This window comes from Numida meleagris, chromosome 12 (genome assembly GCF_002078875.1).
Source record: "Numida meleagris isolate 19003 breed g44 Domestic line chromosome 12, NumMel1.0, whole genome shotgun sequence".
Taxonomy (NCBI): Eukaryota; Metazoa; Chordata; class Aves; order Galliformes; family Numididae; genus Numida; species Numida meleagris.
Window position 1 is genome coordinate 1,589,592 of NC_034420.1, and position 15,712 is coordinate 1,605,303.

General features: G+C 47.8%; 2 long non-coding RNA genes across 36 annotated transcripts in view; one reads left to right on the forward strand and one right to left on the reverse strand.

The window, feature by feature from the left end:
• Positions 1 to 15,712, forward strand: part of LOC110405585 — a 34,819-nt gene that overhangs the window by 15,472 nt on the left and 3,635 nt on the right. The window contains exons 4-7 of one of the 4 annotated variants that reach the window (XR_002443000.1): positions 989 to 1,372; positions 3,827 to 3,994; positions 9,157 to 9,377; positions 10,519 to 10,661. This is a non-coding gene — a long non-coding RNA (uncharacterized LOC110405585). Of the gene's footprint in view, positions 1 to 988; positions 3,995 to 4,369; positions 5,399 to 6,277; positions 6,359 to 9,156; positions 9,378 to 10,518; positions 10,662 to 15,712 lie in introns of those variants that run through there. The other 3 variants (XR_002442999.1, XR_002443001.1, XR_002443003.1) reach the window with 3 other exon arrangements.
• LOC110405583 overlaps positions 1 to 15,712 on the reverse strand; it is a 64,288-nt gene that overhangs the window by 10,212 nt on the left and 38,364 nt on the right. For 28 of the 32 annotated variants that reach the window (XR_002442987.1, XR_002442989.1, XR_002442993.1 and 25 more), the window contains one exon: positions 10,347 to 10,458. This is a non-coding gene — a long non-coding RNA (uncharacterized LOC110405583). Of the gene's footprint in view, positions 1 to 3,983; positions 4,305 to 7,587; positions 7,722 to 10,346; positions 10,462 to 11,338; positions 13,722 to 15,712 lie in introns of those variants that run through there. The other 4 variants (XR_002442969.1, XR_002442980.1, XR_002442979.1 and 1 more) reach the window with 4 other exon arrangements.

A 15,712-nucleotide genomic window follows, 5' to 3' on the forward strand; every position in this document is an offset into this window, starting at 1 on the left:
GCGGCTGAACGCCTCTGTGTTGAGCGAGTGGACAGTAAAATAAGAGGGAATCCAGGGAATGTGCAAAATGATGAGCACGGGTGAAGCCATCTATTTGTACTTTAAATAGTCGTGAGCCTTCAATGAGCTGTTACTGCCCGGGAAAGATAACTTGGACCTTGCATAGCCATCGTGTTATGAAAACATCGCCTCAGCGATCTGTGATGGCCTAAAAAGTAAATTGAGCGTGGAAATTTTTAGAGGAAAATAAAAGTGTTAAACACAACAGAAGAGATCAATTTGTCATTGAGCAGATCAATAATTCACCTGCTACTTAAATACTGCTCGCAAATCTGTTCCCTCCACTGGAAAGCAAAGAGAGGAAATGAGAAACAAGGGGAGATGCAGAGGAAGGCGGCAAAGATGAGGGCTGGGAGCGGGTGGCAGGAAGGAGGACGTGTGAACCAGGCAAAAGAAATGCTTTTTCGTAACAATTTTGCATAATTAAACTTCTGCCAAAGGGCATTGCAGAGTCTGGATGGGCTGCGGAATAACTGAGCAGCGTAAAGGAGAGCGTCACGGGGAGATGCAGCGGGATGCTTGGGGTCCCACTGGCATCGCAGCACCTCCCCACATGGACTGTTGGCTCTTCCTAACTCTAGTTCTGACTTGAAGCTTCGTGGAGGAATCCATCAGGAAATCACTCAGATGGGAGAGCAGGACCAAGCTGCCACATGAGCTCAGAGCAGAAGGAGGTCTACATGGGCATGTTTCTGCACAGCAGGTCCAAACTGGAAACAGAGAGTTGCCTTTAGTACACAACATGGGAATTACGGTTGAAATGGTGGAGTCACCGTCCCTGGAGGTGTTCAAGAACCATGGAGATGTAGCACTTAGGGACATGGTTAGTGGGCATGGTGGGATGGGTTGATGGTTGGACTAGGTGATCTTAGTAGTCTTTTCTAACACTAATTCCATGATTCTAAATATAGGATCTCTTGCATTATAGGGTATACCCAGGTGATCTTTGGTGCCAAGGTTGGGCCAAGGTCCGTAGCATCACCTGTTGATGGGTTCTGCACCTGCAAGAAATTCCATGGGTATCAGCCACCCAATTCGGCTGCGGTAAAGAGCTGGAAGCCCTTGCAGCCAAACCCAACAGTCAGTTCTCACACATGGTGCACATTTTTACAGCTCTGCCAACTGATTTATTGGAAAACAGAAAACTCTCAAATTCTCAGAGCTATAAATGCTCTTTGTTTCGGTTCCTTCCTGACAAGCGTATTTATGATGATCACAAAGGAAAGATCACAACAAAACCTGGCAAAAAATGGAAGCGAGAGGAGCGAGCCAAGCTGCAGATAATAAGTAACAAATCAGGAAAAGGAGGAAGGTAATAGCTGTGATTAAAAATCAGATGCTGTGAAATAAAGAACAATTGATGGGAGAAGTAAAAGTATCCATTTAAAAAATCCGCATCCAAATGCGTTATGGACAACAAGAAAGCATTTTAGATTATCTGAAACACAAGAAATTCTAGCAGAATGATGATGGTAGAGATCCATTTTTTGATAGATGTGGTAATGCTGCCAATAATAATGCAGACGATGCAGAAGGGCCCAAAACCTGCTCGGGGTCTGAAACACTGAAGACAATATTTTCTGAGCACACGGTCCCCACCATTTTCTATTCCAACAGCAAGCACACAGCAGTGACCAAATTGTTAACAGTTTAAAAGATGTTAAGCTGCCACCCTTAATTAGCTGAAATAATTATTAATTTTTAAAGGCTTTCAATTAATTTTTAAACTAGTTTTCATCTGCACAATCAGCCAACTTGTTTATAAATTTGGGAAGAAAAAGCACTAAATATTTTACAGGAATGACAGGGGAAAAAAAAAAAAAGGAGGTGGCGTGGTACTTCTTACGAGCTTGGAAAAAAAGATGCGTTTCCAAAAGCAGTTTGGGAGCCTGGGGTTTGCCTTTGATGTAGAAGTTTTTTGCCTTTGTTATTCTCCAGAAAAGTCGTGAGATGCTTTGATTTGTTGGGTCGCAGGGGGTGGGAGGTGGCGGGGAAGGTTTGGTTTGTGACTTGTGAGCCTGGGGGTTATTCTGGGCATTTGGGATTTTCCTCTCGGTCAAATCACCACGATTCACGCAGAATATTGGCAAAATAGCCATAAAATTACCAGGGTTTCCGTGACACTCATTTCATTACAAATCCAGATGCAATACAAACGAAATGATGTTTAACCAGGGAAATGATGCACTCCACTTCTGCTGCAAAATGTGAGCGTACAAACGTGAAAATTTGGGTTCCAAAAGGGCATCTTTAAGATATAACACTCACTCTTGTAGTGCAGCACTTCTTGCTTGGCCAGGCTGAGGACACTCTGCCCGACAGAGAACAAATTGCTGCTTGGCATCCGTGCCTCACCTCAGTGCTGTCTGGCATTGCCAGCAGTGTCTTGTGTAGCTGTGTCCTGGATCGTGACACCGAGCAATGGTGGGAGCAGCTGGAGAAACCCCAAACTTTCCCCTGGGCAAAGCCACCGGTGTGCGAGAGCACTGCTTGCACGAATTGCACGAGATTCGGTAATTAAAAGGATTAATCATTTTTTGCTATAGGGTGTGTATGGCGTATACACACACACATATATATATATATGTAGCAATGATATGAGGTTGCACAGAGCCACCAGGTTCTTGGTTTGCATCTGCACCGAGCCCAAGCTGCAGTTCATCCTGGGCAAGTGATGGAGAGGTGGGAGCGGGGCTGCAGGTGCTGCTAAATTCCATGCATCCACCCCTAGGGGCTAACAGCACACCCTGCAATAATGCTGTGTTTCAAACAAAAAAGAGCATGCTATTCAACAAAAGAAAATAAGAAAATGCATCAACGGCATAGCTGGAAAGTTTCAGTTTTAGCCTCTCCTCTGGTCCCTCTCACTCCATATTGAAGACATTCACCATCTTTTGGCAACTCAGTGCTTTCCAAGGCAGTCCGGACGCGTGATATCATTCATTTTGATGCAGTACAATCATTAAAGATTTTTTTTTTTTCCTTTGCCATAATGGGTTTCATTTTGAATAGAGTGTGCTGATGGGAAATATCCATCGTGGTGGGAGCGTGCGGTTCCCAGCATGGCAGCAGGAGTGGGGTGCTCCATCACCCGCACCCCTGCGCTGGGCTCCCCAGACTGGAGCTGCAGCTGCTGCTTGTTCGTCCCCACACACGTGGGGCAGCCGGGCCCTGGTGGGCACCAGCAATGGACAAGCAACCAGGGACTGCTGCTCTTTGAGCCAACCTGGCTGGGAAGATGATGAGACTGCAGCAGCTGGGGTTTGAAATGGGGTGTCCTGCAACATGTGGCCTGAATCAAGCTCCCCCACATCCAAAATCCCAGGAGAGCAGCTCGGAACACATCCGTGGCCACACTTCCAGCGCAGACAAATTTGTAGAAAAAGCCAGAAAACCATAAAAATAAGGCATCTTCCAGCCCCAGCAGTGTTGGCTGTTGTTCACCATCACTGGTGCATATCCCAGCCCATTTCCATGGCAGGTGCTCTCCAATCAGGATGGGTAAGCACAGGTGCTTCCAATCACCAACAGAGCCTGTAAGTTCCCACCAGTGGGCAACTTAAAGCTGAGCTGCACAGGGTGCAGAAGGACAGGCTCTATTGGGACATGCTGAAATATTTGTCTTGTGCTCATACAGACCCAGCTTGGCTTGCACGCTTGTTTGCCTAACTGATGGAGGCTTGATAGCTGCAGCGGGGAGCTCATTAATTGAATTCCAAAGGGATTAATTACAGCAGGAATAAGAGGGCTCTCTGTCATCTTGCAGGTTTTTCCATGCTGCTGGATTTGAGGGGGCTGGAATGTGGTGGAGGCAACTGGAGGAGCCCACGGTGTCTCTGCTGTGTCACCGCTGTCCTGCTGGGCACGGAGAGGGGTAACACCAGGTCTTGGTGGGACACCGTCTGCTGTTTCCTTTACATGGAGAAGTGTTGAGGTGAGTGGAAGGAGGTGGGGATGGCTCTGTGCTCCCCTCAGGATGGCAGCTGGATGGCCAAGCAACAGCACAGGGCTTGATGTGGCGAGACCTCGGGGTGTGCATCCAGCAGCACAATGCCAGCCGTGTTCACCAAGGTTTATCCCCAGCATGCCACGGGGTGCTTTGCGGGCTGGGTATGGACATAAGGAGCCCAAGGGCTGCAAAAACCTGCCCTGGTAAAGTGCTTGGCATGCAGGGTGCCGCTGCAGAGCGTTTCCTTTGGCCCTGTGACCCGTCCGGCTGAGCCCCAGGGAGGGACCAGGATTTCCTGTGTTTAAAAATACACATTTTTATATGCATATATATAAACATAATCCTCCTTCCCTCTTTCAGAAGTCAAAATTAACTCCAGCTGTGCCAGTGATGCAGTTCACTGTGCAGACCCGCAGATGTGGGAAGGTACTGCCAGAAAAGCAGGGAAGGGGCTTAAGGACTTCCCCGACCACCACAGCTGCTGGGAAAAACACGTTCTGTGCTGCTACATTTTAAACCAGCTCCTGGCCCTGCCTATTCGACAGCTTTACTGCCTGACACGCCATGCAGAAAATGATTCTTGGCCATTAAAAGGTTTTAGCACAGCTGGGGGAGGACTTCTTGCCCAGCCCTGGCTGTGTCTGCCTTAGGGACATGGTGGCAGTTTGAGGATGCCTGCGGCTGGAGCCCTGGGTCCCTTCACCCAGCGCTGCTGATGCTGCTGGGAGGCCAAGGGGTTTTTTCATAGGGTAAGGAGAAGGCTGGGCTGCTTGGTCCTGGAAAAGCAAATGGAAGGGCTCCCTCTGTGCAAAGGATGGGCTGTGCGTGCATGTCACCTCCTCGCACTGGCCGCAGTGAGGGCGTAGCTGGCCCTTGGAGATGGGAAGGGCTGAGCTGCGAGGGGAGCAGCACCCACATCCCTGCAGCCTCAGCTGCGGCCCTGGGCACCAGCCCCTCTCCTAATTGCTGTATGCTCCTCTCCTGGTGGAGCATATGGCTCTCCTTATGCTGCTGTCGTGTCCAATCTCACACGGTGGCCCCAGTGCTCTTAATCAGCAGGCAAGCATGTGGATGCCTTGGTAAGTGAAAGGTTTGTAGAGGGGATGGCAGCAATGTGTTGGTTCCCCCCCCACCACCTTTAGGTTCTTAGGAAATAAGTGTGAAGTGCTGCTCAGAGTGCCTCCAGCTGCACTTCTCCTCTGTGCTAGGGTTGGAGCATCCAAATGAGGGAGATCTCAGGACGTGGGAGCAGGATGAGGAGTGGCACTTTGGCAGCAGGAGGTTTATTGCTCCCAGCGTACCCTACCAGCACCCACACAGCACCTCAGGGGCAGGAAGAGAGAGACACGCATAAAAATGTAGGAAATGCCTTGCTGGGAAAAAGTCGAGGTAAAGGGAGAAGCTACTCTAGCCAATGTTTAATAGAAAAAAGACTAAAGCTAGAGACAGCTATAGAGAAATAAGAAATCCATTTTTTAATGGATTTGCCTGTGCTTTAGACTGGTTCCAAAAAGCTTGGAGTGATCCAATTAACAAGGTAATGAGTTACTGAGATATTTACACTGCTTCTGGACAAGGCTCTGGTCCAGGGTATTAATTTGGTTGGGAGGGGGTGCGTATTGCAGATAAGTTTCCATTTTTTCCTTGTGGTTATATTCAGACTTGGATGTTTTTTGTTTTTTTTTCAAAGGGCTCCCATTATTTCTGACTTAGGGTTTGTTCCCTGTGGGTGTCAGCTCCCCTTCAAAGGAAAGAAAGGGGCTTTTCTGGGGGCAGTGAGGCTTTATGAATACCCAGGGGATTGCTGGGAGGTTTCAGGACTGAAAGCAAACCCAAAAGAAAGGAGCTTCCTCCCAGGGTAGAACATCACTATTCCAGCTCATCCTCTTCTTTCTATATTTAAAGAGGTTCAGGTGTTCTGATAAAGGACAGCTCTTAAGTTTTAGGGTACTTTGGCATGAAGCTTGGGGAGAAGGTGCAGGCAGGCTCTCCTAGAGCTCAAGGACCTCATGGGGTTTTGCTGGCCTGTTATCGGGAGTAGAAGCAGTGGGAGAGCAACATCTGCAGCAGCTTCAGGTTTCGTTTCTCCTTTAGCCCTCGGGTCTCCAAGGTAAACTATTATATTGCCAATATTGAGTGCAGTGTTGTTTGAAAGTAGTAAGGCTCCAGATCATCAGAGGTCAGGTTGTGTTTGATTTTGGCCAATTGGCAATTCGCTGTGTTTGCATCTGTTCTTGGAAGTAAATGTCTTCTTGCTTTCTGTGCCAGCAGCAGCCAAAAGCTTCCCAGGCACCTGGACGAGGGCAGATCTTTACCACCACTGCCCTAAGCTGGGGAACAGAACTTGAGCCCCATTCTCAAGGTCTAATGCTGAGCCTTTTCCAGCATCTCTGACTGCCAGGCAGGAGTACCTGGATCCACGCCTCAGATGGAGCAGAAGTGTTTGAACCTTGCAGAGAAGAAAATGTTTTTTTGTGCACATAGCTCTCAGCTTGGAGCAGCAATCTATCATCCTGCTGCTTCCTGCAGTACCTGGCTGGTCTGTACATGTGTGTGGCCAAAGTTCCCAGGCACCTGGAGGAGGGAACAGCGTTAGTCTTCAGGATCCATCCATGGATGTGTTCTAGCATCCACGATGGACTTGCATGGCATGCTTCCTGGGAAATTGTCCCATGAGGACAAACCAGCTGCCTGTGGGCATGAAGTCCAACCTGAGGATGCTGAACACATCATTCTTTCGGTCCTACCAGTGGCGTCAGTCCTCTAGGTGATTTATCTTGAGCTCATTTTGCTGGCACATTCTACCTGAAGTTTTGGTCAGAAACTTTCTGCAGTGCAGCAGTAGGGGATGGCTCAAGGTGGCTGTAAATTGCTCTTGCAAGTCTATCCCAGAGTATGCCCTGGGAAGAATGGACTGTGTATTGTCCTTTGAAATTGAGTCCTCTGCCAAAAATTACTTTGGTCAGTTATTTTAATCCCTCCAAGTCTTGATAGTGTCAACTACTTCTTGGTTGAGTGTGACGTCCATTTTGCTGTGTTACTTCTGCTTTGGATGAAGACCTTGAGAGCGCAAAGTCCTGGCTGACTTCACCCAGGGCAGGACACTGGATTGTGCTGCAGACATATCCCACCGAGGAAAGGGGATTGACTTCAAGAGTGAAGGATTGCTGCAGAGAGTCTGCTCTGACCCAGGAAACTATGGATTACCTGCAGGAAGTATTGGAATGGCTGACAGGGGCTTCTCAAACTTCAATTGAGGCAAAGCTGGGGAGGATGGATAAATTCCTTTGGAGCAATTGCCATGTCAAAAGCTAACACAGCTGGAGGCTTCCAGCTCACCAAGAGGTGCTGGCAAACCTCAGGCTCACGCATCATTACAGGGAAGTCTCTGGACCCTGCTGCTCGCAGGTATCTGTAGCCACTGGATTTTCTGGTAAGAACATCTCATTAATTTGTCCCCCTGATACACTTTCCCAGAATAATTCAGTATCAGGACAGGGTGGTGGGACTGCAGAGATCGGTGTCCCAAGGAGGGATGCTCCCCTTGGTGGGGACACCCTGAGCAGCAGCTGAACATCTCGCAGGATGCACACGTTTGGGAAATGATGGTCGAGTACGACTGCCCAAACAGGGCTGCTGGATGCGGATCTTTCCACAGTGCCCTGCAGGATCTTCTTCCTGCATCTTTGAGTGATGATAGAGCTGGGAAGACCTTTAAAAAAGATTGATCGCACACTAAGAAAAGAAGCTCTCTCCTTTTTTTTTTTTTTTTTTTTCCCCTTCTCATTTTAGTTTGAAGAGTTAGGTTTCCAAGCTTTGTTTTTCAGATTTTAAAGAAATACACATACCTAGGGGGAGGCAGGCGTGTTTCATTAACAGTTCAGCACAGTCCAAAACATGACAGCAAGCCTCCATTTAAAATTACCGACGCACCGGAGCAGCCCTGCTGTGCTCCCTCTTTGCAGGACTGCCAGCAGAGCTGCAAACCCAAACACCTGGACGTGGAGGCTGCCTCTCCATCTCCATTAAGGCTCTTTTCATGACACAGCTTATTGTTAAGCACTGTTTGCATTTCTTGCCTTCTGACCAATAATTGTTGCTGTTGGTTTGCTCTTATCCCATTTATTATATAGGTTGTTTTATTCGTTTTTATTGCTTCTTTCACCTTTCATCTAACCGAGGTGTTTTTTTTCATTGCCTTTTTAACCAATGCAGCTGGTATGAGCGCATTTAGAGCATCTTTTAGAATGGTCTTCAACAACTCTAAATTAATCACTCAGAAATATTTCCTGTGATTTTCCTACCAGTTCCTAAATATTTTCAGCTTGGCCACAGCATGTGCCTGTCTTGGTGCCCAGGCATGTATCGCTTTTGGGCACAGCAACAACATCAGGGCACGACGTACCAAGATAGCTGCTGATAAGGAGTTTAATCTGGTGATCAGTTCACCCCAAGCCATTAGAAAGGAGGCAAAGATGGTAATATCCTGAAGGTAATAAATGCTTTGAGCTGGCAAATAATCAGAGTGTGTTTCTGAAGCTTCAAGGATATGTGATTAAGAGCCACCCGAGGTCTCCCAGGAGCTGTGCCTGCAGCCACAGTGGTGTAGGGCGCATTTATCTCCCTTTAGGTAGAGCAAAACTCAAGTCACTCCATCTACATCGCTGCCTTCAGGATACAGTCTGGGGACAAGGAGGAGAATTCTCCTCCTTTGGAAGACAGAACTCAAAAAGTTCCCAGTCCAAGAGCTCTGCTTGAGGAGCAGCACGTTACCATGCACCGGGTGTTTTACGGTAGATGCCGGGGGCTGGTTCCTGCCTCCTGGCACTTCCTTAGAGAGAAAATAAATCTTGAATTACCTTGTTTTCATTTCCAATAAAACTGCATGCTGGCAGTTGCCTTGGAGCTAATAATCTGATACGGTGCTGTGCATCTGTGAGTGTTTGTAGCATGGGTGTGCTGGTTCTGTGTTGGAGACTGACAGGGCAGTGCTGTATTGTTTTCCTACTGCTGTATTGTGTTCCCGGCGCATCACAATAAAACGGAATGGGGAGGCAGGTGATTTATCATTGATACAAAAATGAAAGGCATAATAATGTAAATGATGCGCGTCATTAACCACAACCGTTGCTCTACAATGGACACAGGTTCTACAAGAAAATCGCCCTTCGGATGAAGCCATGACAACTGTCTCTGAAGGGCTTCCTTGGAGGTGCTGCAAGACCAACTCTTCTCGTGAGGTTTGGAGAACAGGCTGAGAGCCCCATCAACACAGTAACGGCAGCACAAGGCAGCATGCTGCACGCTCCCCCTGTACCAGTGAACACGTGGGGCACTGTGGGTGGACTTATGTCCACGTCTGCTCAAGGTAAGTGAAGTCAATGGCAGGATTCGCTTCACCCTACAGGTGTCAGAATAAGGGTAGGGGAACTACATGGCTCCCCAGAGAGCTGTGTCTCTCTGGCTGCACAGGAAGCCTGAAATAGCCATCCTGGATATCTCACTTCCATCTCTAACGTAGCTCAAGGTGAGTCCTGTCCCATGCTGCTGCGTTCTCATTCGGGGAGGGAAAATCTAGCGAATTGAATGCGCCTTCCTTTCCAGTTTCTCACCTTTCTGCTCATGCTTTTCCCTCTTCACAGAGGAGTTTCAACTTTTTTGTCAGATCACCTCCATCACAGGGAAGTGTGTGACGCTTTGCAGCAGAGAGCACGATTTTGCAGCCCCCCTCCCACCTCCCAGATTCCTAACACTGGTTTACAGCAGCTTACACCTTCCTGTGTAGAATTTTCCCCTGTAAAAGTTAGACCTCATGAAAATAAATAATTCCCACAGGAAATTTCAATTTGATTACAAACATTGACTTGCTTGGGGGAAGTTTTTTTTTTTAAAAGAAAAATCCATTTGGAATCAACATTTTCAAATTAAACATGTATGTTTCACTCGGTTATAGTACTTAACTTGGAAAAATACCAATTTTGTTTCCTGTGGTTGGGGATTTTAGGAGTTGCTTCCACCCGTATTTTTCTGCAAGAGCTGAACAAAAGACACGTTTTTAAAACTGGGCAAAGCGGGGAAAAGATTTGTTTTAATTTTAAAGGATTAAAAAATGTAATGTGAAATGTTGTAAATCACTTTCATGCTTCTAAAAGAAAAAAAAAAGCATAAAGATATGTATTAAAGTGGAGCAATTGAGTGAGGATGTGGCAGGCAGAAGACAGACGTGGGAAGGGCTGGGTGTTCCACCAGCAGATAGCAGAGCTGTGGCACGGGCTCCCCATCCTTCCTGGGCTGAACCCATGAGCATGGGGACCTGCAGCACCTAGAGAAGACTCACCCTTGAGGCATCGAGGCTGGGAGGTGTTTGTAGGGATGCCTGTCCTCAGATTAGAGCTTTGTACCTCACCAGAGTTGTGCTTCAGACATCTCTGTCGCTCTTGGGTTCAGCCCTGCTGGAGAAAGCAAAACACAGCAGCTCAAGATGTGCATTTCTGTCCTTTTTCCCTCAGATTTGCTCTTTCCTCACTGAGAGCGACCACCCCACTCTCAGAAACACAGAAGTCAAGCTGAATTGCTTTGGAAACCTCATGCATTTCAGGATGGGTGCTCGAGTGTGAACAGGTTGCTTCTGCCATTTGTGGATTAAACAAAGGTAAGAAACCAGATGTGCTGTATCAAATGTAAGGGCTTTGTCAAGGAAGAAGGGCAAATTGCTCTTTGTGCAAAAAAACCCCTGGTGAGCCCTGTGTCCTGCTTGTTGTTGGAGAGGAAGGAGAGGGTCGGAGGAAGGAGGAGCAGGAGGGCAACAACTTTCTGATGTAGGCAGAGCTTCCCTGCCACTAGTCCTGAGAGGGGTTCTGATGGGAGCCAGCCTTCAGCCCAGCATGCTCTGCCAAAACAGAGTCCATCACACAACAAACAAATGGTTGTCATAGGTGACCCTGCCTGGAGACAGGGCCTCGCTAGGAGCATGGAGTGGGGGCAGAGAGGGGGTGATGCCAGGTCCCCCATCAGCCACAGCTCGGGGCCCTGCTGAAGTTAAGCAAGCTCTAGCACAGATGCTGCTCACTGGAGGCATCCTAGTCCCAGCCAGAAATTACTCCAGACAGGCAAAGTGCTTTTTAGGAGCACTTTATTAATAGACATGGATAACAAACTGCTGGTAACAAATGCAAAAAGCCCTTGGACTAAAGGGCTGTTTGCCCAGGCAATATCCCCACTGAGCGCAGCAGCCATTAGTCGCAGCGGGAGGCACCGGGAGCAGCTCTCACTGTCAGGAGAACTGAGCTCTTACATCAAAGTATGAAAATAAATGCCTGATCTATTTACCTTAGCAAAGGTGCAATTTCTGCACCTTGCCAGCTACACCCCACCATGCAGCTGCCAGGTTCCAGCAAGCGATGCTCGAGTCCTACAGAACAGCCTGGAGATGTGGTTCAGCTCCTCCCTGTGCTTGGTGTTTGGTCGCTGCTCCAGCGAGCAGTGCAGATGTCTGGCCCTTGCTCTGTGATTCCTCAATATTCTTTCTCAAACAATTGTTTGTGTTTCAGATGTGCTGTTCTGTGCAGACATGATTAAGCTGTTTAGGGTGAATGATGTTGCCAATGAGGATAACCTCTCATAAGGTTAATTAATCATTTGTAAACCGACCTTTGGATGTATACATTATTCATGAGCACTCCTGAACTAACAGGCTAGATCATTTCCAGCCAGTGGGCTTCGTGTAGAAATCTTCAGTAATTCCATAGCCGAGGGTGATTGCTGAGGTGCAGGGAGGGCAATGCCTCTGGGCACCATCTCCCCACAAGGTGCCTGTGCTCGCCCATTGCTCAGAGTGAAGCCCTGCTTTAGGCTGGGCCACAGCCCAGCAGCAGCTTTTCTTCTCCACCTGCATCTTTCTTCCTTGAAGCCTGACTGACCTTAAACTATCTTGAAGACTCCTCTCCAGGAGCTTGACATTTAAAAGTGCAGTGACAGAAAATAACTTCTTCTAAAAAAAAAAAAAAAATAACGTGTAACTTATTTATCAGCACTAGTAGAGGGAGAGGAGAATTTAAATGAAGGCATGCATATACATTGTGCTGCTCAATCGTGACTTTTCGCTGATGCCGCGCGGTAGCACCGCTTTTCCTCGAGCCGAGCTGCCCGGTGCATTACGGCAGCAGGTGAGGCTTCTCCCCACCTTCCCAGCCTGGAGTGGCTGAAGAGGAGTGGGGACGAGGAGAGAAGGGAGCCCTCGGTCAGCCCGGGGCCAGTGAAAACACAGCACAAGGCTTCGGTCCCAGGGGAGGCGAGGAGCTAATTTAACATCTCCCGAGCACCGAAAGTGAAAGGCAGGAAACAACAAGCCAGCGTTCACTGAGAAAACACCCCGTGGATCATTATTTGTCAGGCTGCATAAAGGGGGAAAAAGGAGAAGGAAAAAAAAAAAAAGAGAAAAAAGAATGAAGAAACAAGAGACTAACGCTGCACAAATCGGTGAGCTCTGGAGTAGGGAAACTGGTTATGTATCTGCAGGGAAAAGCTGAGTGCATCCCACAGCCGTCAGCCTGGCAGCAGCAGCCCCTGCCCAGACACCCTGCTCCCACCCAGAGCTGCAGCCCTGCCACGGGGGAGTCTCCCAAACGTGAAGCGTTCATGTATCTTTAATTATTGTTTCAGCCACGTAAATCCGTGCTGAATTAAAATTCATGATGGTTCTAGGGTACAAGTGCAAACAATTTGTTCGGTAAACTTTGCTCTAATTGGCATTCTGAAAATTTCCTGTTAATCAAGCCCCTTGGGCTCAGTTTACCAGTGTAGTTCTGCCTGCGAATGTCAGTGCTCAGAGGGTGCATGCATGTACGCCGATTTTAAGGGTCTTTATATGATATTAACTCATACACCTTGTCCTCACATTAATTTGCAAGTAATTTTTTAACAACCTTCCGTGGCCCTGCCTTTTATCTTGCTGCTTCATTACTTGCGGCAAGCAAGCAGGCGGAAGAGCCTTTGTAAAACTCAAAATTACATTCAAAACTGTCTCAGATCTGAATGCATCTGAAACTCCTCCCGGCGGGAGCCGTGTTTCCAGTGGCACTTGACTCCAAATGGCCACGGGAGAAAAGTGAAGAAATTCAGGCCAGCACAGTGAATGTCAGGTGTGTGGGTGGTGCCACTGTAGGGAGACTCCAGCCAAACCTGCCTCGATACGGGGCTCTGCTGGTGGGGAACGCTGTTGTTCTTCTGAGCTGATGAATACAACCTGAAGAGTCAAGGCATTAGCAGACCTGAGCTTGTCATCTCGATCCTGACGTGCATGGAGAACGCTCCCAGGAGGTGTTAAAATGTGAGAGGTGGGCTGCTGCAGATCACCTCTTCTTGTGTGCTGCCCTGCATAGAAAACCTGTCCAAGCAGCACTCTCTCTGCTGCAGTCCCCAGCTGGTCCCACCTGGGGGTCCTGCTGTCGGGAGGATTTGGGAGCTTTCAGTTTTGCAGCCCTACCAGGCTAGTCCTTAATTCACATCCCAAAAGGAAAAGCTACCTGAGTGTCTCTTCCCACCAGCACAATCACGGGTAACACAGGAGAATGGAAATAACAAAATAATGAGCGTCTGACAGATCGGGGAAGCTGTGGAGAAGCTCTCTTGGATGGAAATATGCTGTAAGGAAATGCAGAACTGGCAGTTCCCTGAAGAGACTAGAGATGGTGCACAACAGCAAACTGCTCCCCTGTGAAAGCAGATAAGAAGCATAATTAGATGGCATTACAGCAGCATCAGGGTCTAGAAGCTGGAAAGAAATTGTATAGAAAGTGGAAGCAGGCGTGTGCTGGGGGGAGAATACAGGAATCATACAGGTTCACAGCATGCGAGCAGCTCGGGCTGCGTGCTCAAGGTTTCAGGGGAAACCAGCAAGGGCCTGCAAATGCATCAGCTGTAAAACAAGAACAGCAAGATGTGTAGGTGCAGAACTGTCTGGGGAAGGACAGAGCGCTGACCAGCTGTTCAAAGCAGGAATTTGCCCCATCTCCCTCGTTTCAGGCTTTAAAAAAAGGTTAATTGTGACTGAAGCTTAACAGAACCACCTTTGAAGGGAATGGTGGAGAAGGCCAACAAAAGGAAAAAAGTTTAAAGCGGTTTGGATGTATCAAATGTATTCCAAATGAGAGGATCTGATAAGATGCACCGAGGAACACTGAACTCTTGGTGATTATCTTCAAAATTTATGAAGGCACAGAGGTCCCTGGAGATGAGAGAAGCACCTTTCTTTAAAGTGGAGACTTTAAGAAAATTTGGAATCATCAACTCAATCTCAATTCTCCTCAAGAGGTTAGAAGAAAGTATTAAACGAGCAACTTGTGAGATGTAAAATGATGAATAAAATCAAAGAACATGGGTTTGTCAAGAGCCAGTCGTGTCAACCCAATTTAATTTCCCTCTTTGATACGGCAACAAGCATACATGATGATAATGGGGAAGCAGAAAACACAGACGTGAGGCCTCTCACATTTTCCCACGGGACAGCCTCAGAAGACTGAGAAAATGCCCACTAAAACCAATCAGAGCTCAACTGGCAGAGTAACCACTCTCAAACAGGAGGGATCAAGAGGAGATTTCTCCAGTCTCAACCATCGCTCTAGGGAAAGGACCGTTGCCCTTCCTCTCCATACAGCCAATGGGCCACGTTTCTCCAACTTGGCAGCCCTGTAGTGTGGCCACATCCACAGGTTTGCCCAGGGAAAATCAGAATTGAACCTTTGGTATGCTGATTTCCAGCATCTCGCTTTCCTTTAAATTCCCCATGACATCAGCATCCCCACGCATATTCAAGTAGACGTGTTTCGAAGCAGCATTATCCCCGTATTAACCCTGGATGGTGACACTGAGTCAAGTAGATGCTTCCAGTGGAGCTTTAGGCACTCCACCCAGCTCGAGTACAGAGCAAATACCAGCAACCTGCAAAGTGTGAGTGTGAGCGTGGAGGCTCTGCCACTCCATTCCAGACAGATGGATGGATGTGGACCCTTGCAAGCCGTGATCAAGGGACTTGGTGAGCTGTAGAACAGCTGCTGGAGAAATGCAGGAACAGAAGCTTTTGATACAGTTTCAAACAATGTGTAATTATCAGGTAGCTGAAAATTAGCCCATCTGTGCCTCGGGAAAAGACAATGAGAAGTTATGTGTTACTAATGGCTGAAAAGAGCTGGCAACACAAGACAGGAAATCTTCAGTCAACTTTTCTTTAAGGTAACATAATTACACGATGTAATCCCCAAATCTCCCAACTTTTTGGTGGTTTTTGATGAAGCTTATGAGGTCCTCATCCTTCTTTCATTCTTGTCTCCTCGTTGCAGCCAGCGCGGTTGCTGGCATTTCGCGCCGTGCCAGCCGTCTGGCTGCGCTACCTCCAGCAGCAGATGCGGGTGACATAAACTGCCTTTGCAGCAGAACCGCTAACAACTTCTATCAGGTTTTCCTAAAGCAGATTGTTAATACCCGCATGCCTTTGCCACAGCCTCGCTCTCTGAAAGCAAAGCACGCGAACTCGTAATGCTGTTTCGAACAAAATTTCTGTGCTGGTAGAGTTGGCAGGCCAGGGTCCAGGTCTCTAATGCGGGTCAACGCACACGCAAGCATCAGCGCAGTTCAGATTTAGACCCCTTTTTGTTTTCTCTCCTTTTGGTCGTTGCTGATCCAGCATGCAAGGAAAAAAAAAAAAAA